The 26,626-nt window shown below is 39.4% G+C and overlaps 1 long non-coding RNA gene across 1 annotated transcript in view; it reads right to left on the bottom strand.

The window, feature by feature from the left end:
- Window positions 1–236: 236 nt before the first annotated feature.
- LOC133576525 (uncharacterized) overlaps window positions 237–26,626 on the bottom strand; it is a 103,384-nt gene continuing 76,994 nt past the window's right edge. Inside the window, exons 2-4 of the long non-coding RNA XR_012049302.1 lie at window positions 16,904–16,989; window positions 490–610; window positions 237–376 (exon numbers count right to left, since the gene is read on the bottom strand). This is a non-coding gene — a long non-coding RNA (uncharacterized lncRNA). The remainder of the gene's footprint in view (window positions 377–489; window positions 611–16,903; window positions 16,990–26,626) is intronic.

Raw genomic sequence — 26,626 nt, forward strand, 5'->3', positions numbered from 1 at the left:
CATTGATGCTTTGTAAACTTTGCAGCCCACCCTTAGAAAAAAAAAGAAAAAAAAGTTTGGTGTGTGGAGCAGGAAGGCCGGCACTCCCCTTTTTTGGAGTGTCATTAAACGCAGCGTGGTACTTTTATCAAGTCATAGTGGCTGTGTGAGGGGTGGAGTGCTGGGGGGGGGGGGTGTCAGGTATTGCCGACGACGCACACATCCAAGACAATATGGCTGCCTGCTGTCCTTCCCTGAGAGAATAGTCTGCCTTTAATTTGGGAGGGGAGAAAAAAAAAGTGGCATTTTTACATAAATGATGAGACGGCGCTCGGTCCTGAGCCGTACCGCTTCCTGCCTCGGCTCGCCCTCGTACTTCACAGCGAAATCAGGAATTCTGTTGGCAGTGAAGTCGATTGAATTTGACAAATCCAAGAAAGACTTTTCTGGAAGAGGTTTTTTTTTTTTTTTTCATGATTTTTTTTTATTTTGGGTGACCTAATTGCACACCTCCCATGGCTGCTCCTTGTGCGGTGTATCTCTCCAAACGGCTTCATTTCCACATTCAAATTATTCATCATCGCCCGGATTTATTTCTTCCTTTCTTCACTTTTCATACCTTTGGTGTTCTCTGCGGGGATTTGAGGAGTAGAAGAAGGGGGGGGGGGGGGGGGGGGGGGGGGGGGCGTTAAAAAAAAGTGCTTCTTTGTTTTTTTTTCCCTCTTATTCGCGAGCTATTGTTGAAACACCTTAAGTCTCTGGTGTGTGGCAGGAAGTGAAGTGATAGACAGGGCTGCCCTATTTACTGCCAGATTAAAAAGAATCCGACAGCAAGACGCTGCTAAATGATGATTGTCTATGACATTTAACAATTGATTAAAGAAAGATAAGTTTTAATAGGTGCTGCTTCTGCTAGTGGCGTGGGTGGCGGTTTCGGGAAGGAGGGGCTCTCCTCGGCGTCTCGTGTTTTTTGATGCGTGCCACGGCGCGCGCTTACAACAAGGAAATATAGTCACTCATCATACAACAGCTATTTAAAACACATTGGATTATATTGTTTTTAACTGGAGGAAAAAAACAGCAACATTTTTTTACCATCACTCACACAACCTTTTTTTCGATTCATTTGAAATGTAACAATAATATTTTGTTAGCCATTTTAAAGTTTCGGTAACACTTTAGTATGGGGAACACATATTCACTATTAATTAGTTGCTTATTAACATGCAAATTAGTAACATATTTGTTTGTAATTAGTCATTATTAAGTACTTATTAATGCCTTATTCTGCACGACCCTATTATACAACCAGTAAGCCATTAACTAAGAGTGTTCCCTCAATAACCTCAGAATTATTGCTTATTAGTAACCCTAACCCTAACCCTTATACGTTCCCCTAGTGTCCAAATAACTCTAAATTAAGTATTTGTTACTTTAATAAGCAACTAATTAATGGTGATTATGTTCCCCATACTAAAGTGTTACCAAAGTTTAATTTTGACTAAGGAGTGAAAAGGAGGTTGGATGACATTGAGTGACAGACAAGAAGAGAGCATATCACTTGTAAATTAAAACACCAGTCTGGAATAATTCATTAAATAAGTTTGCTGATGTTTTTTGGTTGCATGTTGTTGGAACTACCAGGATATTGGTCATTATTGTCTTTGACTCCTTCTGCACTGCTGGAATAGAACCTTTGCATGTGCAGCTGACGGAGGCGGCTGTGTGAGCAAGAGGAGCTGACAATGGCGAAGAGGAGAAGGAAGAAGACGGTTTAGTCCAGGTTAATCCGCAAAAAAATGCATCAATTCAATGAGAGCAGATGTACTTACAACTTTGTTGTTGTTTTTTGCTCTAAAGTTTATTTTTACTATTATTTGTTTAACAATCAGGTTTATATATATATATATATATATATATATATATATATATATATATATATATATATATATATATATACATACATACATACATACATACATACATACATACATACATACATATATATATATATATATATATATATATATATATATATATATATATATATATATAAGATAGATTGAGAGGATTGTCATTGTACAACATATAAAACACTTTAAAGTTTCAGTATGTTTCAAAAACACACAAACAAATGTCATTTTATGTACTTAGACATGTTTAAGCACTTTTTTACAACTACAAAAGAAGAGGGAACCCTGCATTAAATAAGTCATAATGAAATGAAACGCTAGCTTAAATTAGAGCTGCTCTGCTTCCTGCTCGCTATCAACATCCTGCAAACGCACGCGGACTAAGCGTACTTTTCAAACTTTAAAATAAGAAATAAAAAAAGAATAAATTAAATAAGCAATGAGAAAGTAAGTAAACTACAGATGTGTGTAAACGCCGCAGAAACAAACAAAGTTTTTGGCGATGGTGTGAAGAGTTTAATGAGTTGCGTCGTATTGTGCCGTAAATAGCGCCTCTCGCTGGGGCTGCGCGTTGGCCTGCGGACGCTCGCTGGCGCGTCTGTGAAGTGTGGCGGTGCCCTGTGGGGACGCCGGCGCGCGCACGCACACACACACATGAACGCAAGCTCGCGCGCACACGCACACACACACACACACACACACACACACACACACACACCATCCCTGCCAGCATCCCCCTCACAACAGCTGCCATGCTGCGGGAGGCAGCCGTACCCCTCGCTGATCAAATCTTGTCCGTCACATTTCCCCTAATTAACGGGCATCTGCTTCCCCCTCGTTCCCAACACGGCGACGCGATCTCCCCGTGTACTTGCAATCATCTGACTGGTGCGACCTTTGACCCTGGCGTGCACAGTAATCCAACCCCCACCAATCCTGTTTACCTGAGGCAAAACTAGCGGCAAACAAACGTGTGCTGGAATGTCACCATTTTCACACACACGTAAGAATAAAATAAGCCACTTTATTTCCTGTGAATGGAAGCACACACACACACACACACACACATATAAAGTCATGTTGGTCCAGTTAAAATGTAAAAAAAAACTAGTCATATAATGGCGTGCATTGACATAATTAAAGTGTGCTAAAAGCTGGGATTAACAAAAGTCACTCTGCACTGTCTCTTTGTTGAAGGGGGGTTTAAGTGTTGTGCTAAGGAGTGAGGAGTGTGTGAGTGTGTAAGTGTGCGTGTGCGTGTGTGTGTGTGCATTCCGTCATTGACAACACAGACGCACCTGAGCAGGCACCAGCTGGCGACGCTATGAGGTGCGCTCTAATTTAAAATGCATCTCATTAGAAGAAACCCTTTGCCTGTCACATTCTCTCTTTGGAAGACGCTCGCTGGAATTAATGAAGAAAAAAAAAAAACAACACAAAAAAAATATCCTGATACAGGATTAATCACATTTCTCCTACTACTTTTATTTAAAAAAGGGTGATTTATTGTCCTTGTTGTTGCAGGTGTTTGACCTTGCTTCTTTCGGCAGCGTCCAAAATGAAGGCTTTTGTTCACTCGCCGCCATTGTTTAAAAGCCATTTCCCATTTTGCCGGCGAGAGAAATATACTTAAGAGAAGTGTTTATTCATTTGTGGCGATGGCTTCCACTGCCAAGAAGAGGAGACTTGATGGAAGCTCAGATTCATTAAAACTTAATTAATATGCATCATTATGTAAATGAGGCTGCAGTTAATGAGTTTTTAAAAGAAGCATTCCTTAATTAGTTCACTTTTAATGGCATCATCATTTATCTTTTTCTTCTTTGAAGCAGAATGATGCGCTGGATGCGGGCACTTTTCTAAAATGCTAATCTACGTTTTATCATCTTGTTTTTCTGATTCCTCACGTGACGCCGCGCGCCTCAAATCTTGTCACTAATGAGCGACGTTTACACGTTTTAATGTCACTTATTTTGTCGCACACAAAAAAATAAATAAAACCCGTTTCTTTGTTTTTCAAGGAGGGAAAAAGCGGGGGGGAAATATTACACACGACACGGGCCGCTTATCCCCTACCTCGGGGGGACGGGGGGGGGCAAGATAATTTAAAATGTATCGCCCAGTCCGAGTCCAATCCAAACGACTTCCGTCCTTTACCTATTTATTTACACCCCTGTTTGGGGTGAGGGAAAACACCACGCTCCCACTTCTTGGAACACAACACTGACAAAGTGTCAGGAAACTTGACAAAACCTGCAGACTTCTGACAGTTCCACACTCCGGGATAATTGGTCCCTGCTACTTCCTGTAAAGCGGCAGCAAACTTCCTCATTTAGAGAGCGTACCAATAAAAGTTTCTTCGCGGCGTCTCACCTTTACCGACAACGTGTTTTGCCACCTAAACAAAAATCTTGTGTGCAGAAAAGGAAGTGCTCAGCTGTTAGCTTTCAGTCATGAAAAAAACACGTTAGCATCGACGCAGTTACTTCGGATAAGAACACATTTACGATATAATTTTTTTTTTAAGTGTCACACTAGGGATGTATACAATACCCTTATTAAGATTCCTTATCGATACCGGTATTAATCGGTACTGTATATAATTGATGTAAATAAGGTAGTAAAAAAATGCATTTTTAGTACAATTTTTATTTGCACAAGCGGTTAACATGTAAAATCTCAAAGCAGGGAAGTTTTTTATTTTTTTTAATCAACAACTGCTTTTTAAAGCAGCATTAAGTAACTTTTCAACTTTCATAAAATATTTTCATAACTTTTGGGATGATATATTGACTGACAACGAGTGGAATGTCACCTCTGTCATTGCCTGAGGGGTATGTATCGCGTTTACTGGCATGTAGCGACTCCCCATTCATTAAAAAGACGGAAGTTGATGCTAACGCCTGCGTGCCGGCAGAAAAGAAGACAAATAACGCCTACGTACAATTACTGCTATCATGGCCGAAGCTCCAAAACAACCAAAGAAACAAAAAGTTTTGTCTGAGGGGACAAAAAAAGAAAAACGGAGGCGACCCGGATAAAAGGACTGTCAGGATAAATATTACCCCGCTGCCGTGAGCTCAAAGATGAGGAGGGATTTTCGACAAATGCTGCTTTGGCTCTGTTTGGGACGGCGTGGCGAAGTTGGTAGAGTGGCCGTGCCAGCAATCGGAGTGTTGCTGGTTACTGGGGTTCAATTCCCACCCTCTACCATCCTAGTCACGTTCGTTGTGTCCTTGGGCAAGACACTTCACCCCTTGCTCCTGATGGCTGCTGGTTAGCGCCTTGCATGGCAGCTCCCGCCATCAGTGTGTGAATGTGTGTGTGTGAATGGGTGAATGTGGTAATACTGTCAAAGCGCTTTGAGTACCCTGAAGGTAGAAAAGCGCTATACAAGTATAACCCATTCATTATTTATATTTATTAAACTAGTAAGTACCTTTCGATGTTCAAATCAAAATGAGAATACTAATGTTAGCTATCGGAAATCTGCATGGTAGCAATAAATAGCCACCAGCGTGATACTTCGCAGTTCCACACTACTTCCTTCGAAAAAACTTTCCCGCCAGTCTTTATTTGCTTCAGACAACCGCCCGATACATTCTCGGTAGTAGAGTCATGTTTTTAGCCCAATCCAAGATCATTTCTTGATAGTATCTGCTATTTAACATCAGCATAGCCATTAGAGACATAATATTTGTGCCAATATTACAGTGGACAGTCAGTTTGACATTATAAGCACTAGTCATCATGGGAAATGTGGTCTTCTACTGGCAAAACACTACAGCTTTGGTCCACTGGTGCTGCCAAAATCAACCAAAACTGAAAGTTCTTAAACATGTCAAATATGTTTGCATTGCAAGGTGCAATGCAGTTATATCATCTTGTAAACACTACACAGACCCATCATTGTGTTTTCTATTCATTACAATTACACTCAGCTGGAAATGATATGTATGTAGGCAGAGCACAGACTTTTCCATTGTACTGTATATCATATCATAATTTATATCATATAAATAATACAATCAATTAGCATATTAGGTGTTTTGATACCACACAAAGATGGTGCAATGGAGTGAAGTGTGAAGTGAATTATATTTAAATAGCGCTTTTCTCTAATGACTCAAAGTGCTTTAGTGCATAGTGAAATCCATTATTTACATATTTAAGATACATTTAAACATTTAAGTATGGGTGACACTGGGAGAAGGTGGATAAAGTGTCTAAAGTGACGAGGATGTCAGACGGCAACTAGAGACATATTAGTGAATGCTATCTTGCTTCTCAGCAACTTTATGAATTATTATATTACTTAAATTTTTTACTTTTTTCAGTGGATTAATATTGGCCTGTGGATTATTGGATCGCTAGACACTGGACTTTGAGGGTCTTTTGATAAGGAAATATTGTTGTGTTACAAAGTTTTGTGTGGTGTTGCTTCCTTATTTGTGATTACTCCAAGCTGATTATCATTATTAGGGCTGGGCGATATGGCAAAACAATACATTCAATCTCAATTAATGTCACAAATTTTTACACAGTTTTTTAACCTGCATCTGTACTGAAAACTAAATCAACTAGGGATGAGTTTTACATTTTATTAAAATTCTAAATGATTAAAAAACTTAAATTAAATAAGAAAAAGCACAATAACAATGTACCAATACATTTGAGTTGACATTAGGGCTGCAACAACTAATCGATTAAATCGATTAAAATCGATTATAAAAATAGTTGGCGATTAATTTAGTCATCGATTCGTTGGAACTATGCTATGCGCATGTGCGGAGGCTTTTATTTTATATATATATATTTTTAAAATAAACCTTTATTTATAAACTGCAACATTTACAAACAGCTGAGAAACAATAATCAAAATAAGTACAAAAACAGTACAAAACAGCGCCAGGGCGGCGCTGAGGCTATGTCTCATGAGGTGTCAGTAAGCTAGCCAATGATGTGTCATGTGCAGCTCACGTGACGACGCCGTCTGCTTTGCTGGAAACATTCGAAAAATGGCGCAGGAAAACAGTACGGATATTTTAGCGGAAAAACATCTTGAGGTTATTGCTTCAATGGAGAAAAGTGTACGACCTAAGTCGTCAAAACTGTGGGAACACTTTACTTTAAAGACTTCAAAGAAGAGCGTTTCCTGCAAAATGGCACAGAAGTACAACATTGCTTCAGGAGCACCTGAAAAGGAAACATGTTGGAGCCATGGATGAAGGGAAGAACTCACGGTACGGAACTTTTTCAGTCCATAGTGGAACAGGCATTCATGAGTTAAGCTTTTTTGTGAGTAACGTTAACGTTATGCCTTTGTTGCAACGCGGGGCTGATAATGTGACTCTGTTTTGAGAGAGAAAACGCACGGTTACCAATTTCGAAATAAACGTAACGGACAGAAATATCTCAGGTTGGTTTCATAAAGGATCAATGTAGCCGGGCCGATAAAGCTATATAAATACTGTATATTTAGATTTGAGTGACGCTTTAGTATAACTAAACGTTATCAAGGTGCTGGAATATTTCATGCTGTTATTCAGAGGTAGCCTAAAATGAATCCTTTATTATTCCCAACAGAAACGTGTACAATATCTGATTCAGTTCTGATCTGATGAGTTACATTTCTGTGTTATTATTGGTGTATGCTGCACCCCCAATGTCCAGAACATGGTGCCAGTATGCTGGTTTTTTTCAATAAAATACTGGAAAGGATAGAAATGTAGTTTGTCTCTTTTATCCGATTATTAATCGAATAATCGAAGTAATAATCGACAGATTAATCGATTATCAAATTAATAGTTAGTTGCAGCCCTAGTTGACATGTTTCCAAGTTATTTCTAGTTTTTATTTTAACACAGGTGGTCCAACTATAGTAATAAAAGCTGTCAAGTTATCATGAATTTATCAATGAAAATGTTTAATCGGTGGTCGCGTTCACAACTGTCTGCAGTAGTAGAAGGTGTTTTTCACACAGCTTTATGGTGACAAGTAGTCATCATATTTGCAAAAGAAACATATCACCTGACACATAAAAGTCATTTGAGAAATGTTCGGCTCTGTATTTTGGAATTTGTTAGGTAGTTTGAGGTGGCCGTGTGTCTCGGAGGCAGGCACAGAGATGACCCCAGAATGGTGCACCGTATAGGGCTGCCGTATATAGAGTGCTGGCCCCTGGCCGGCACGGCTCCATGGATGTGAGTGTTTGTCAAGTGCGCGGCAGGGCTGGGCGATATGGCTAAAAAACGATCAGTAATAATGTTTTCCATATCATCCGGTCTCGATTTATATCACAATTATTTTTTTTTTTTTTAAAGCGGATTGTCCCGTGCAGGATTATAGCGAGTACCGTTGCATCCCCAGTGTTGGCGCTAGGAATGTTCAAAATTGGGTCCCAGGGACCCCATCAAGTCATAAAAATGGGGTCCCACAGTAAATTTTTGGGGTCTCACTTTTTTGTAAGCATTTTGAAAACAAATGATAAACGTATGCATTATCCTTTTATTTCTCCCATTCTATATTGTGTTTTGGAAAAAGGTTGTCATAAACATTACTTAATTCATTAAAAAAAAAAAATACAAAAGAAAACACATTTTTATGCATATGTAAATGTATCAGATATAAACATTCATCAACTTCAGATCTATCAGTCAATTCTAAGTTTTTTTACGTTGTTTTTTTGTTTGTTTGTTTTCTGCCCTTTTTGTCAAAGCAAACTATGTGTTTTTATAGCAAACACACAAAATATGCAAAATGTTTCACAAAAAATATTTTTCAAAGTGGAATATTTGATGTGAACTAATCGGAGCCTTGGATAGGTCAGTAATTGATAAAAACATTGATTTTGATTCAATATGTTTTGAGCAATGACAGTTTAAAAAAAAACAGCTTGGTTTTATTAGTCAACATTGCAACTTTTTCTAAATTACATATCTTATTCCACTTTTGTTATGTTTTTGTTTATTTTAATAGTATTTGTAGAATGTGCCGTGGGCCTTTAAAACATTAGCTGCGAGCCGCACATGGCCACACTTTTGACACCCCTGCTATAGATAGTAAAAAATGTTATCTGATAAGTTTATGGATAAAAAGCAGAGCCTGGCGACGCATGCGCGTTTATCATAACGCACAATCAGCATCTCTGCTTCAGTAAACAATGACGGTGATGACGTCACTGTCAGCGATGCGAGCGACACTTGCTAACTTGTCAGCCACTTCTCCAAGAGACTCCTTTTGAACACTCCTCGCACATTAAGACTTCAAAAAGCACATATTTGTCCCGTTTGTTGACCTGCAAAGTATGTTTTTGAGGTGGAGGAGTCCGGTCGGGTGCTGGTTAGCTTGAAGCTAACAGCTAGCCTGTCTCCATCCTCGAGCGATGTCTATCCAGCAGGAGATATAAGTGAAGTTTCCATGGACTCACAAAGACTAAAACAAGTCATTTACTGGAGATATGGCACTGGATGAAGTTAAAAAAGTTGACTTTACACTCACTTCAGTGTTTACCATGAAGTCTTTCTTTTGACAGCCCCTCGTGGTAAAGTTGTCCGAGTGCAAACTGAGGCAGTATTTGTCATTGATGAAACTTTCAGCGAATCAAAATTTAAGAAATTGTACCGGAAAGTTCATTACTTTGAAGACGACCAATTAAAACATTTTGTTCATATCTATAATTGTGTTTATATATAATTGTGCAACAGTACAAGTCACCCACGCTACAGTCCATACCTGGTTTAGGGCCATGGTTTTACTTCTTTTTCGGTACGTTTTGTGGGGGTAAAGAGAACAACTTTATTGCCTCCCAAAGTTCTTTAGTTTTTTTTTGCACGTCATCACAAACATTCTGCAGTAAACAAAGTATAATTGGTGTAGTGAATACTATAAGACATTTATTTCAAGTTAACATTTACTAATCAACACTGAAATGGTAAATCATTATTTGTATTATTTAACCACTTGTATACATCAGTGCTTCTCACCAGTGCTTTGGCAAACAAACGGTCACCCACATCGTGGAGTTTTTAAAACTCAATTTCTGTATCTCATATTTACTGATATTACATTAAAGTGCAGTTTAAATTTGAGGTACTGTAAAATAATGTGTACCAACACATAAAACAATTTTAACGATTATTTCAGGAACAAAATGTTTTTTTTATCCATAAACAAAAAGAACACAAAGTGTATGTCTGCAGAGTTTTTTTTTTTTTATAGTACATGTTATATCAGGAGTGGAATCTTTGCAGACACCAACAAAAAGTCTGAATAAAAATATTTAGATATAAAAATTCCTTTTTTGATTAAATTAGTGGTTGCGTTGATTCTCCCAGTCGGGACTAATACAATCACATAGATGTTCTGAGTGCCTGCAAGTCAGCATTCAGGGCACGATTACTGGTGAGCTGCAGCAGATAGAGAAAGTAAAGTTGCTGCTCCTTTTAAATGTTGTGTTTAAACTTCTATGTGAGTGTTAGTCATAGTTATTTATTTTGTTCTTCTGGGCTGAACTTCCAGCTGTGTAAGGGGAAGAGGCACAACGCTGATTGAACATTTATTACGTCGTGACGAGACTGACTATCGCAACAGTGGAACGGGAAGTCGCACACACGGACACACTTTCACACAAACATGCAAACATACACAAACACACACACACATTCATAGACACACACAGGATCACGGTCAATAAAGGTGGCTTGTTCCGTGCAGGATTATACCGCGCATCGTTGCTTCCCTACTGTTTACTTCTACGATAACTTTTAACAGACTTTTCCGCCATGTTTGATCGATGAAATATGCTATCAGCTGATCACCGTGATCAAACTCAAATTAATTGCGATCACGATTGTATAATCGCCCAGACCAAGTGCACGGTAAACATGATTTCCCTTTTCCTGTCAATGACACCAACTCAGTCACATTACGACAATTTTCACAACTTTCCACATTTAGACTTTGTTTTTAGCGAACATTGATTCCATCCGTGATTCCAATGATGTATAAATATTTGATTCCGTTTACTTTCGCGTACCGGATGTAACCGGAAAGCAGGCGTTAAAAGTACGACGGTTTGTATACGTGTTGTCTTGTTTTTAACTTGGATAAAATTAAGTTTTTTTCATTACACAAGTTGTAGAGAAATTACGTCACTTCTGGATTTATTTTGTCCCACATTAAGCTGAATTTATACAATTATACCATATCTGTGCATCAATATGTGATTTATTACATGTACAACAATGTATGCTGAACAAAATAAAATCAAAACTCGCAAGTAAATAACTGTGTTCTGTTGTTAAACAAGGTTTCAAACATTGGATAATACAAACCCCGTTTCCATATGAGTTCAGAAATTGTGTTAGATGTAAATATAAACGGAATACAATGATTTGCAAATCCTTTTCAACCCATATTCAATTGAATGCACTACAAAGACAATATATTTGATGTTCAAACTCATAAACTTTTTTTTTTTTTTGCAAATAATAATTAACTTAGAATTTCATGGCTGCAACACGTGCCAAAGTAGTTGGGAAAGGGCATGTTCACCACTGTGTTACATCACCTTTTCTTTTAACAACACTCAATAAACGATTGGGAACTGAGGAAACTAATTGTTGAAGCTTTGAAAGTGGAATTATTTCCCATTCTTGTTTTATGTAGAGCTTCAGTCGTTCAACAGTCCGGGGTCTCCGCTGTCGTATTTTACGCTTCATAATGCGCCACACATTTTCGATGGGAGACAGGTCTGGACTGCAGGCGAACCAGGAAAGTACTCGCACTCTTTTTTTACGAAGCCACGCTGTTGTAATACGTACTGAATGTGGCTTGGCATTGTCTTGTTGAAATAAGCACGGGCGTCCATGAAAAAGACGGCGCTTAGATGGCAGCATATGTTGTTCCAAAACCTGTATGTACCTTTCAGCATTAATGGTGCCTTCACAGATGTGTAAGTTACCCATGCCTTGGGCACTAATGCACCCCCATACCATCACAGATGCTGGCTTTTGAACTTTGCGTCGATAACAGTCTGGATGGTTTGCTTCTCCTTTGGTCCGGATGACACGATGTCGAATATTTCCAAAAACAATTTGAAATGTGAACTCGTCAGACCACAGAACACTTTTCCACTTTGCATGAGTCCATCTTAGATGATCTCGGGCCCAGAGAAGCCAGTGCCGTTTCTGGATGTTGTCGATAAATGGCTTTCGCTTTGCATAGTAGAGCTTTAACTTGCACTTACAGATGTAGCTACAAACTGTATTTAGTGACAGTGGTTTTCTGAAGTGTTCCTGAGCCCATGTGGTGATATCCTTTAGAGATTGATGTCGGTTTTTGATACAGTGCCGTCTGAGGGATCGAAGGTCACAGTCATTCAATGTTAGTTTCCGGCCATGCCGCTTACGTGGAGTGATTTCTCCAGATTCTCTGAACCTTTTGATGATATTATGGACCGTAGATGTTGAAATCCCTAAATTTCTTGCAATTGCACTTTGAGAAACGTTGTTCTTAAACTGTTTGACTATTTGCTCACGCAGTTGTGGACAAAGCCTCGCCCCATCCTTTCTTGTGAAAGACTGAGCATTTTTTGGGAAGCTGTTTTTATACCCAATCATGAAACCCACCTGTTCCCAATTAGCCTGCACACCTGTGGGATGTTCCAAATAAGTGTTTGATGAGCATTCCTCAACTTTATCAGTATTTATTGCCACCTTTCCCAACTTCTTTGTCACGTGTTGCTGGCATCAAATTCTAAAGTTAATGATTATTTGCACAAAAAAAATCAAATTCTAAAGTTAATGATTATTTGCAAAAAAAAATGTGTATCAGTTTGAACATCAAATATGTTGTCTTTGTAGCATATTCAACTGAATATGGGTTGAAAATGATTTGCAAATCATTGTATTCCGTTTATATTTACATCTAACACAATTTCCCAACTCATATGGAAACGAGGTTTGTACATAAATGTACGTAATGTATGAACGTTTGGCCGTAGACGCAAATTGGCAGCCACACTTTCATCACAATACCCCAAAGCAGCTGTGGCTACAAATGTTGTTTACCACTATCAATGTGTGAATGTGGTATGAATGAAAGATGGGTTCTCAGTTCTCTGAAGCGCTTTTAGTGTCTAGAAAAGCGCTATATAAATCTAATCCATTATTACGTGTATGAGACATACGTGATTGAAAGTCAGGAAAGTCATTCAAAAAACAAAATTCCCTCTTATCTGTTTTACAAAGTTTAAAATGTAATTGTGATAAATATAGACATTTATTTGATTCATGTGTTCTCTTAAACCACTATTTTTAACAAAACCTAACACTGTAGTTGATGGGTCTTTTGTATTTATTTTGATTTTATCTGAATCAGAGGAAAGGCAACAAGTTCAACATAAAACATTTTTAAAATGCTCAGAAAAGTGTTTTTATGTATTAACTAACACTTTATAAGTTCCTGGTATTTTATATTTTATTAAACACTATATTTGTTCACCTCTGTTGAAACAATAAATAACTTTATAAAGTTACTTTTTCATTTTATATATCTATCTTATGAATTAAATTTAAATGAAAATACCTCAAATTGAGGGCTTTTCGCAGCATTTTTAGGTGAGATAAAAAAGCGATTAATTAGACTAATTCATTACAGATCATGATTATTAATCAACTTTTTTTTAAATTCGCCTGACACCACTAGTGTAACGGTTTTGTGTTACAAATACATAACTCAAATACTGTATGTTTTACATCTCAATAGAAGGTGTACATACTTGATGAGTTTGTTAAATATAACAACTTCCTTTGAAGAATATTTAAAAAATAATCAATATATTTCAAGGGTTAACAGCAAAGTTCACCACACAATTTAAACAAGCGTGCCAAAAAAAATACACAGTTTAGCCAATTTAAATCTTTCTCGTCAGTTCTCTAACTCAAAATATTAAATTTTTCATTCAAGCACTTTGTATACTGAAAGAAAATAGCAGAATCGCCAGAATGTTACCATAAATTAACATTGATACTGTTTTTTTTTATTTAGAGTAATGCACTGTATAAACAACGGTAGAAGCGGGGATCGAACCTGCAACCCTCAAGTAGCTGGCACGGCCGCTCTACCAACCGAGCTATACCGCCCCAGCAACTTGAGGGTTCCAGGTTCGATCCCCGCTTCCGCCATCGTAGTCACTGCCCTTGTGTCCTTGGGCAAGACACTTTACCCACCTGCTCCCAGTGCCACCCACACTGGTTTAAATGTAACTTACATATTGGGTTTCACTATGTAAAGCGCTTTGAGTCACTAGAGAAAAGCGCTATATAAAAATAATTCACTTCACTTCACTTCACATGTGCACAGATGTTAGCATTACGTTCAAAAGTCAACTGTAGATTCAAAGTGGACTTACATGGTTTCAGACAATAAGCACTGATATACTATTCTGAAGCTTCAGCTTTCCTCTCTCTCTCTCTCTCTCTCACACACACACACACACACACACACACACACACACACACACACACACACACACACACACACACACACACACACACACACACACACACACACGCACCCACACTTCTGATGAACATCCGGATTGTTCCGCCTCAGAAGGAATCAGTTGCATCATTTCTCCCAGGGCATTAGCACTGGGCGCTACAAGCCTTTTGCATTAACAATAAATTCATCATGCATGAGGATGGATGCCCCCTCCCCCCCTTGATAAAAGTAGATAGAAGAGAGGGAATCGCGAGGTCATCGCGACACGGAGAAAGTTCATGGAGGATTTTGCCACTTTGGACCAAGTTTTACATACAATGTATGTAAAATACATACATTATACACAATATATTACAGCATAAAATAGCATTTGTTGCCTGGTCCTAAAATTTGAATTACATTAGGGAAATCTAATAAAGAAATATAATATTTCAAATCCTTCATAATTGTTATATAGTTCACATATTTGTGTTACTCCTTATCTAGCAAGTATTCTTTAACTTTATTTTATTATAGTTAGTTAAAAATCCTATTTTAGTCATGTCAGTCCTGTTACCCTAACACATTAACCCTGTGAAAAAGTCACATGGTCCACATGAAGTTGCATCATTCAGATTCTCTGCAGGAAGGCCAAAAGTAAGTATTTTCTGTTTATCTTTCAACTACAGTATGACTGGGGGGGTTAAACTCTCAACACAGTCCTGATCCCTAAACATTTATATGATGTTATTTGTTCATTTTTAAGATATTTTTCTTGAATCTCTATAATGTGTTTAGTGTCAACATAAATGATGTGGTTATATTTCCTGTCTTTTTTAAGTATCTGCTTCAAGTCTTACCCCTGTTACATTCAGTCCTGTTACTTAAATAAGTCATCTTTAGCCTAGGAACTTTGTACAAAATGAAGTAAAACTGACTGGGATGGGACAATATACATTTGGAGTAGTTCAATATTTGCATTACCAGATTTAAAGTTGAAAATAAATACAGAAATGTAAATGTATTTGAGAGTTACAACAAACAAATGGCACAGATTCAGTGAAATGGCCCCGATATAATCTAAAGGCAAAGGTTACTTCAGCAATGTAAACCTCTGCGGTTAATTTCGTCAATATAAAAATGCACCGCCGCAATGAAATAAAGCAGAATAAAAGTAAATGTCAACATTGTGACTCGTTCCAGGAAGTTCGTTAAACTCATTTAAATTGTAGCCGCAATAAATCTCCACCGCTTTACTTTCTTTTATTGTTATTATTCTTATCATTATTATTGCGGCTGTTGTTGTTGTTGTTGCAAAGCAGCAGCCTTTGTTTTGCTATTATTATCCCAGCGCTGCTTCTTATAGATGAAATGCAGCAGATTCTCTCATTATTTAGATGTGCATTCCTGTGGAATCAATTCTCATAGACACATATAAATTATTGTTTAACGAGAAGCTGTATCCCATAAATTATTCAAAGCACCTGGGATTACAATATGAGATCAAATGATAGGAAAGAAAGAGCACTCTGCTGGAGGCGGCCCGCACACCAGCCATCCCATCGCCAGTTTGATGTTGCACACAATCTGCTTATGCAGGAATAATTGGGGGGTAACACACACCATGTGTTACGGGGGCCCCCGCGTCGCCGCAGAGCGGTATTTGGCAAGGGTTAATTGGGCCGCCGGACATGGTCAGCGATGTCATCCTTGATTTTTGCGACAGCTTTTTTTTTCTTTTTTTTTTTTGTATTGTGTGGGGCAGAACAATACAAAAAGAATCATCACCTTATTTATTCTCTCCTGAAGGAATCCTTACAAGAGGGGATGGAAGTTTGGGAGGGTGTTTACAACCACACACACACACACACACACACACACACACTCACACACTCACACACGCGCACACACACACACATGGAGAGGAGGAAAACAGTCGTAATTTTTTTCACGGCCACTTTCGCAGTCTGGGCCAATCCAAATGCGCAGCGGGTCTGGAAGACTCATGCAGCGGAATTTACGGCGCGTTACGGCGCCCTGAAGTGCCGTAAAAAAAGGACACTCGCGCAGATAAGCAGGAAGCCATTGTGTGGCATGTGACTGATGGAAGAGGAGGGGAGGCTTCGGAGAGGTGGGGGCCGCCTTCGATGGAGTCCTCGGTCATAAAGTAAATAATGTGCGTGTCACCAAAGCAGCGAGCAGATAGAGAGAGAAAAAGATGACAATGATCTGTTCTCATGGCACACCCAAGGGAGAGGGTGGGGGTGTGGGGGGGACCGGGGGCCGCCATAGGCCCAGAGAAGGGGGGGACAATGTGGGGATAGGTTTTTGTGGTAAGAAGGGTGGAGGTGGTTTTTCGTTGAGTACGAGAGCAGGGATGAGAGGGGTCAGGCTGGAAACTAACTGCCCCCCACAGATAGGTGAAGTGTAAAGAGGACTGAAGGTGGATTATGTCTATGTTTTTGTTTGTTTAAAAGCACCACAAATCAGATCATCATTTTTACTGAAATGGTGAAAAAGATTACCTTTGGATTCGAATGACTGAAGAATGCAGGTTAACATCACCCTCAGGACCCCCACGGTTTAGTGGTCGAACAACTTGGAATTCCACCTAAAAGTTCACATGCAGACTAAAAGTTAAACAAGAACCCAGCATGGTTTCTTATGTTTAGCAACATGGCGTTTGTCAATCAAACAGTCCAATAGACGTGGTTGAAATACAAACCCCGTTTCCATATGAGTTGGGAAATTGTGTTAGATGTAAATATAAACAGAATACAATGATTTGCAAATCCTTTTCAACCCATATTCAATTGAATGCACTACAAAGACAAGATATTTGATGTTCAAACTCAAAAACTTTATATTTTTTTTGCAAATAATAATTAACTTAGAATTTCATGGCTGCAACATGTGCCAAAGTAGTTGGGAAAGGGCATGTTCACCACTGTGTTACATGGCCTTTCCTTTTAACAACACTCAGTAAACGTTTGGGAACTGAGGAGACACATTTTTTAAGCTTCTCAGGTGGAATTATTTCCCATTCTTGCTTGATGTACAGCTTAAGTTGTTCAACAGTCCGGGGGTCTCTGTTGTGGTATTTTAGGCTTCATAATGCGCCACACATTTTCAATGGGAGACAGGTCTGGACTACAGGCAGGCCAGTCTAGTACTCGCACTCTTTTACTATGAAACCGCACAGCCCCCACGCCCAATGCAAACACCGCATCCCGGCCATCCACACAGCAACGTGCCCATACGAGTCCCGGCCAGGGGAAGGAGCCCCCCAACGGGGCAAGAAGCCAATGCATCCCGTCCGCCCGCCATCCCCCAAACCAGCCGGCAAGCCAACGCCAGCCAGCCCCACAACCCCACAAGCGCACAGACACCAGCCACAGTCCCCCAACCACTCCAACCCAACACAGCGATGCCAACCGCTGGTATCACCGCAGCAACCATCACCACCACCGCCCGTCCGCAGCGTAAACACCCGCGGCCGCCGAAACCAAAACAAAAAAGCGACCGACCCCGTAAACCACAACAACGCACACCCCCGGCTACCACCGAGGCCACCAACCCACCTACCCCAACTCATCCACAGCCAGGCCAATTGAGCCACCGGACATCCACACCCATGCACACACCTACACATTCATATACACATACATACACACATACATATATGCATATACATATACATACACATACACACATATACACACGCATGCATATACATATAAACATACACATCCACACATATATACACATTAATACACCCACACACATATACATAAGCCCACATATACACAAACACATACATACACAACACACACACAAAAAATATATATATATAATAAATAAATAAATAAATAAATACAAAATTATTAAAAAAAAAAAAAATAGAAAGAAAAGAAAAAAAATAAAAAGAAAAGAAAAATAAACCCTTTAAATAAAATAAAATAAATAAAAATAAACAAGAGGCCTGGTCGCCAACAGTGCCCAACGCCACCAAACCCCGCAGCCCCTCCCGCACGTCCAGGCCTGATGTCGCTTGTTGATGCAGTACAGCCTGAGGGATCGAAGGTCACGGGCTTAGCTGCTTACGTGCAGGGATTTCTCCAGATTCTCTGAACCCTTTGATGATATTACGGACCGCAATAGCTGGTTGAGAAAAGTTTTTCTTAAACTGTTCAACAATTTGCTCATGCATTTGTTGACAAAGTGGTGACCCTCACCCCATCCTTGTTTGTGAATGACTGAGCATTTCATGGAATCTACTTTTATACCCAATCATGGCACCCACCTGTTCCCAATTTGCCTGTTCACCTCTGGGATGTTCCAAATAAGTGTTTAATGAGCATTCTTCAACTTTATCAGTTTTTATTGCCACCTTTCCCAACTTCTTTGTCATGTGTTGCTGGCATCAAATTCTAAAGTTAATGATTATTTGCAAAAAAAAATTTTTTTATCAGTTTGAATATCAAATATGTTGTCTTTGTAGCATATTCAACTAAATATGGGTTGAAAATGATATGCAAATCATTGTATTCCGTTTATATTTACATCTAACACAATTTCCAAACTCATATGGAAACGGGGTTTGTACACTAATATATCATCATAGGAACTCTCCCTGAGAATTGTGCCTCGCAACAAGTGTTCAAGGAATCTAACATAGCATCTAATGCCAAACATTATAGTGCATTCTGGGAATTGTAGTGTCAGGAGTGTCATAATACATATAATACAGTATATCGAACTTTTTACCAAAATTGACAAACCACGCCGCAGATCAGTTATTTATTTTTCATGCTGTATTTGACCATGTGGTGGATTGTATATTAAATTGCAGTACTTTGTGGCAGCCATCTTATATCACAACACCAAGCCTTGCGATGCCTTCAACTATGACATCCGGCTTACGACATTCTTGTGGTTCTGATGCAAGTCACAGAAAATGAAGAACATCTGGTGGACTTAAATGTAGGATGCACAGCCACACACATTGGCGAAAAGCTGAAGAAACTTTATAAGACTACAAGAAGATGTGCGTTCCAACAACTATGACCAACTCAGCGCACTATAACAAAAAAGGACTCTGCTATCTTGTAGGTTGATCGAAGCTACATGCCAAAATAGAGGAGATTTAAGGTAAATCACATTAAAAAAGCACTACTCCGTTTGTAAAATATTGTACAGTAGTTGCCATTTATTTGGTAAACTGAAAGCTAACGCTAAACGTATCAATATAATGCGTTTATGTTGTCGCAATGAAGACTGACATTTACTCTATTACAGCTGAAGGTCTCGCTTCATGATTTCATCGTTTACTGAGGGAACAACTTTCTGACTGTGTTAGATAATGTGGACAAGCTTTTAGACGCTTGGAAATAATGTCACACTTTGCATTGACTTTTTGTGTAAAACTCAGCACACGTTATAAACAATCTTGAATGTTTTTTACTTTCATTTAATTATTTTAATTTGACCTAATAATCAACGTAGAAATATATATTGTAACACATTGTCAGCCTGGTTTATAGAAACTAGTCCAAACCTTGAAGTCTTGAGATACAGTATTACCCCATACGTGCTGTTGCTCTGATTTTTGTTACGCTTTAAGTTGCGAGCAGAAATATGAGTTAGAGGCCTCCCCTCTGTTAGTTGGCATAGCAAATTACACAGTGGACACCGTATGATCCGCCCCAAAACATCCACACTTCCTCGCTAGCATTGGCTTATTGCTAGAGATCGACATAACTTTGCTTTCCAACCATTTGAAACCATTAGCAGTGGTTAGGGCTGGGCGATATGGACGAAAAAGTATATCTCGATATATTTTTACTTAAACTCGATATTCAATATATATCTCGATATATTTTCCGGTGAAAGTATACATATAAAGATATTCAATTTTGAGCGAGATTCACTGAAATTTAAGTGAATGACAAGTGTACTATAAACAGCCAGTGGCACTTTTATTAACCCAGTTAGTCAAGATGGGTATTAACAGCACATAAAATAAACTGTTTAAGTAGCAAAGAATTACATAACATAAATAAAATAGAAAAATATTATTTCTACGTAAAATAAATAACATAGCTGGCAAATAATACAAAATGTATAAAACTCAGATAAAAAATACATTTGCTGGCAGGCACTTTTTAATTCCCAGTCGACCAGAACCGTACACACGTACGGTCCTGGTCAGCGCCAAGTAAGTGACTTGACTTAATTGTGCGGCTATAATATTCCTCACTTCAGCATACATTTTGCCCGGCTTGGCAACTCGAGAACAGTTTTGATTTGGGCTTACATGGTAAACAACTCAAATTAATGTTTTATCCACATTTGTCCAAATGTGGCCAAGTAGACGCATTGTGGGTTTCCTTGACATCGTCTACATCGCTAAAAGAAAAATCTAAAGAAGAGAATCCCTCTGCCATCTTCCACTAGTTTTTTTAATATATAAATCGCCCACTTGAATATTTCCTCTTCTATTCTACGACTCTCTCGTCGACATTTGGGATGTCTGTTGTGATTTCCCTTCCTGGTTCCACGACCTGCCCTATCTTGCCTCTGATTGGCCTGTCCCTAATGTTTTGCCTTAATCTCAACCAATCGTGACTCATCATAGTAAACAACCAACCAATCATGGACGCTCTTATACGTGCAAGCACGTCTTGGAAGGAGGAAGGGGAGGGGTTTAGTAGCCCATGGAGTGTTGAGAGGGAATGGGGAGCGGGGGAGAATCAAGGAACACAACAAATAAGCGGTGTTTGGTCATTTTAACGTGAAATAAATTATATCGTTATTACAATATTTTCTTAATTCATATCTTGTTTAAAAATATATCGATACATCTTACAAACTCGATATTTTGCCAAGCCCTAGCAGTGGTCCAGCTTCGACTGTGGTGTCCAGGTTGTCTGTCGCTCTGCTGCCCAGCATAGGCCAAACTCGTTTTAGGGGAAGTCAGCGGCTCCCAGGGGTAATTACACTTCCAGCACATTGCCTGAAAAGTGTCCAGTCTTTTCCCACTACTCTAATTATGGGTGAAAGTAACTAGGAATGTCCACTTTAACGCCATTACTCTCTGCTATCCGAAAGCCAAAGTTATGGACATTGTTAACGGTCTCCCAACCTTATTGACCAGGGTTTTCTCTTCGGTAACTTGGCTCAATCTCCATGTTGGATCAAAAGAGAGGGCAAGACGCCAATCAGAACAGACCAACAATGATTTTGAAGTCGTCTTCCGTCTGCTGTAAGAGGTAAATGCTGTACATTATTTTTACATTACTTCATTAAACTACTGTAGTTGTTTGTAGTATATTCTATTGTATTGTTTTTCAAACATTATGTCTTCTTCTTCTTCTTCTAAAAGATAGCTTTCTTTTTAAATGGTGTGTTACATGTTAAAATTATGTTTTAACATTTAACACAGAATAAATGGATTTCAATTAATTTCAATTATTTAAGACAAGTGTTTGGAGTTACAAGCTTGGTTTTAGAACCGATTGAGCTTACAAGTTGGGATACTACCGTATTATTGTTAACGTAAACCATATATTGCATATCGAATCGTGAAGGATCCAGACTTAGGGCTTGATTTACTAAGATCCTAGTACCATGCGCTAAAGAGCGTGTGCAATCTATAAAATTGTGCGTAATATTAGTGGTTTTGTTGCGTGTTATCTACTAACACTGTGTGTACAATTCAAAGGTGGTTCCTTATTTTTTAAATGAGGATTTGCGTGTACTATACAGGGCATCACCACGAAGACACTCGATCTGGCGTTTTCAAAAATTTAGGGAGCATGTACCACTTTTTATGGGCATTTTAGACTGAGTCTAAAATGTATTGAGAACGAAACCTACTTTTTTTCAGCGGCCAAGGTGCGCTCATGGGAGAAAGGCTGGACTTATTATGGATGCAAAAAAATGCATACTTCCAAAAGTTTGTTTATATATATATATATATATATATATATATATATATATATATATATATATATATATATATATATATATATATATATATAAATATATATATATATATATATATATATATATATATATATATATATATATATACATATATATATATATATACATATATATATATACATATATATATATATATACATATATATATATATATATATATATATATATATATATATATATATATATATATATATATATGTATGTATATATATATATATATATATACACAGTAGGGGCTATGTATATATATCATAAATGAAAATGGAACAGCATTAAAAAAAACACCAGCAAACACCCAAAACACATGAATTAATGTGTTTTAATCAGCCCCTTAAGTCACCCAGCATGTAGCAACTGTATACAACGATAAAAGGATGTTGCTGAATAAAGTTAAAGTTAAAGTACCATTGATTGTCTCACACACACTAGGTGTGGTGAGATTATCCTCTGCATTTGACCCATCACCCTCACCCCCTGGGAGGTGAGGGGAGCAGTGAGCAGCAGCGGTGGCCGCGCCCGGGAATCATTTTTGGTGATTTAACCCCCAATTCCAACGCTTGATGCTGAGTGCCAAGCAGGGAGGTAATGGGTCCCATTTTTATAGTCTTTGGTATGACTCGGCCGGGGTCTGAACTCACGACCTACCGATCTCAGAGCGGACACTCTAACCACTAAGCAGCAATAGACACTATGTCTAATATTGTTTTATTTCTGGCAGACCGTGCAAATATGTTGGCATACACGTATGACGAAAAATTCTTTGTTCATCATCTGTCTTTGCAGCGGTGGCACTGATTCTGAGGACGTTTGCACATACTTTTTAGACGTGCAAAATAAAACCCTAAATAGTGCTTGCAAAATGGTGATGATTGTAGATAACTCACATTGCGCATTCTAAATAATTATATTTGCATCTTCTCCTCCCAATAATGTGGCCGATTTGATAAGCATATATTCTGCATATTAATGATGACTGATTGCAAGCCTTATTCTGCCACTTAACTGACGCAATCCACTTTGCACACGTTTAGTACATCAGCTTTGCGTGTGCTATCAAGTTTGCACATGTTTTAGTACACGCACATCTTTAGTAAATCAGGCTCTTAGTTGTACCTGTAGAAAACAATTTATACATACGAGAAACAACTCCATTACTACTACTGTTATTGATATTTTTATAAGTTCAAGCATCAGTAAAAAGAGCAAAAACGTCTAAGAAGGAAACCATTTAACCGCGCTGTGAGTCTAGCCTTTGCGGCCTTGGTGGAGGTCTGCAATCCACTGAGTGTTCTTGTTCCACTTTGCAGGAAACTTCCAAAACATGAGCCGGAGGGGGAAGGGAGAAGGTATGAAAACGTCCCCAGTAAAATATTAAAACTTAGGCGAGGAAGTTGAAGAGAGGACAAGATGTGGCCAAAAAAAAAACAAGTCGGCGTTATAAAAGATGATTATTCTGTTTTACAAAGTGCAGCCAGTTTTAACAGGTGCTGCGATACCCACAACAGGACTACTTTTTTTTGCTTCACTTGCGACAGGGAAGCTCACCTCTCCTCACACACACACACACACACAAACACACACACCCAAAAGTTTTTTAAAAAAGGCAGCAGAGAGACGAGAGAACACAAGGAGGAAGATGAAGCGAGGACGGGCCATGGGGAGAGAGACAAACTGAAACAAAGATAGAGGAAGCGGGCGAGTGGGAGGGAAACAGGAAGAAGGAGATCACAGCGAAGGAGAAGAAGAGGAGCAAAAGATCATAAGAAGGAGAGAGACGCGGCATTTGCACACGAGAGGCAAAGATGGAGGAGAAGGAAGAGAGGGGAGGGGTTGGAGAGGCAGCCCGGGACCGTGGGGGACTGTCCCCATTCCAGCACCCCACGCTGAGGCGCTCCAATCCTCGACCGTGCCACTTCCCATCAGCCACGCGGGGCCAGCCTCGGCCCCCGTGACGAGTGGCGGCGCCATCTAAAGGCTGCATCCCTTCTGAATAAATTGACAGGAGAAGAAGTTTTGGGGGGGGGGGTTTCTTTCAAGGGGGTTGGTGAAGGCGTGTTCCTTCCCCTCGCTTATTCATTTCAATTACAAGGGCCTTGTATCCCTGCAGGGGCCGGCCCGTGTCGTGTGATCCGGTGTAATGCAGCGGGCCGACACGGACGGGACACGCCGACGCAGGCATTATCTGCATATTATATGGAGCTGCTTACATTAGAGGCTACAGCGGGAGGGAGGAAAGGAGCGAGGGGCGTGGGGGGTTGGCTGATGTACTGGAGAAGTAGCGCACGCACGCACACGGACACACAAACACACGCACACTTGCACACAAATACATTTATGAGGGCAAACATGCAGAGAAAAAAATGCCGCAGCGTGTTATGAATACAAGCAGGACTGATCCAAGCAGAGAACTCAACTGGTTGCAACTACACACACTTACACACATGCACACACAATATCAATGACCACTTTATTAGGTACACCTATCATCCTCTAATAAGATCCATTCACCTACTCAGTGGCCTAGTGGTTAGAGTGTCCGCCCTGAGATCGGTAGGTTATGGGTTCAAACCCCGGCCGAGTCATACCAAAGACTATAAAAATGGGACCCATTACCTCCCTGCTTGGCACTCAGTATCAAGGGTTGGAATTGGGGGTTAAATCATCACCAAAAATGATTCCCGGGCGCGGCCACCGCTGCTGCCCACTGCTCCCCTCACCTCCCAGGGGGTGATCAAGGGTGATGGGTTAAATGCAGAGAATAATTTCGCCACACCTAGTGTGTGTGTGACAATCATTGGTACTTTAACTTTAACTTTTTTTACTGGAAGGCTGAAAGTCCAAATATGTGTTCCGAATAGGAATGTAACAATACTTGGATACCGCGTTACTGCTGTTTTAAAAACTTATCAATGTTGCCTTGACACATGACGATATCAAACCAAAACTTGGCGAGTCTAGTTTTTTTCTGGCATTTTTGCTTTGGAGGGTCTGAAAATAAACTACTACTACTCCAAGAATCCTTTGCGCAGCGCGGGACCGTAATGTGGGGGCGTGCAAGGACGTAAAGCGGGGAGAAGGAGGAAACAGGAAGTGAAGTATGGTTCTTTTCATAGTAGATAAGAAGCATTGTTTTTTACATAATCCTAAAAACTGTTTGAGTTATGTTGCTAACAAACAGACAAACAAACTCTGACGAAAACATAACGTCATAACCTCTCTGGCAGAGGTAATACAGCGCGCCACGTTTGTCTTGAGTGTTCCAAGCCAGAACAGGGTCGGTCAAGGCGCGCTGTGCCGATGGAAATCACCTGCTACACACCGAAGCAACTTCACTGTTGGCATTAACAAACTGTGTTTTTTTACGTATTGAAATCAGAAAGGCCGCGCATTTTCGAAAGTCCGCGTGTCCCTGGGACGTGGATTTTTTTTTTTTTTTTTTTTTTTTTTTTTTACCGACCCTGCCTTCTCCGCATTTTTATTGGTGGTCTTCAAAGTAATAAACTTTGCGGTACAATTTCTTACATTTTGATTCGCCGAAAGGTTATTCAATGACAAATACTGCCTCAGTTTGCACTCGGAACACTTTACCGCGAGGGGCTGTCAAAAGAAAGACTTCATGGTAAACACTAAGGTGAGTGTAAAGTCAACCTTTTTAACTTCATCCTGTGCCATGGCTCCAGTAAATGAGTTGTTTTAGTCTTTGTGAGTCCATGGAAACTTCACTTTTATCTCCTGCTGCATCGACATCGTTCGAGGATGGAGACAGGCTAGCTGTTAGCTTCAAGCTAACCAACACCCGACCGGATTCCTCCACCCCAAAAACATACTTTGCAGGTCAACAAACGGGGCAAAAATGTGCCTTCTGAAGTGTTAATGTGCGAGGAGTGTTCAAAAGGAGTCTCTTGGAGAAATGGCTGACAAGTTAGCAAGTGTTGCTCGCATCGCTGACAGTGACGTCATCACCATCATTGTTTATTGAAGCAGAGATGCTGACTGTGTGTTATGATAAACACGCATGCATTGCCAGGCTCTGCTTTTTATCGATAGACTTATCATATTACATTTTTTATTATCTATAGCAGGGGTGTCAAAAGTGTGGCCCGGAGGCCATTTGCGGCCCGCAGCTAATGTTTTAAAGGCCCACGACACATTCTAAAAATACTATTAAAATAAACAAAAACATAACAAAAGTGTAATAAAAAAAGCTTATAGGTGAAATGTAATGAGAAAAAGTTGCAATG

Source organism: Nerophis lumbriciformis, linkage group LG34 (genome assembly GCF_033978685.3).
Source record: "Nerophis lumbriciformis linkage group LG34, RoL_Nlum_v2.1, whole genome shotgun sequence".
Lineage (NCBI taxonomy): Eukaryota > Metazoa > Chordata > Actinopteri > Syngnathiformes > Syngnathidae > Nerophis > Nerophis lumbriciformis.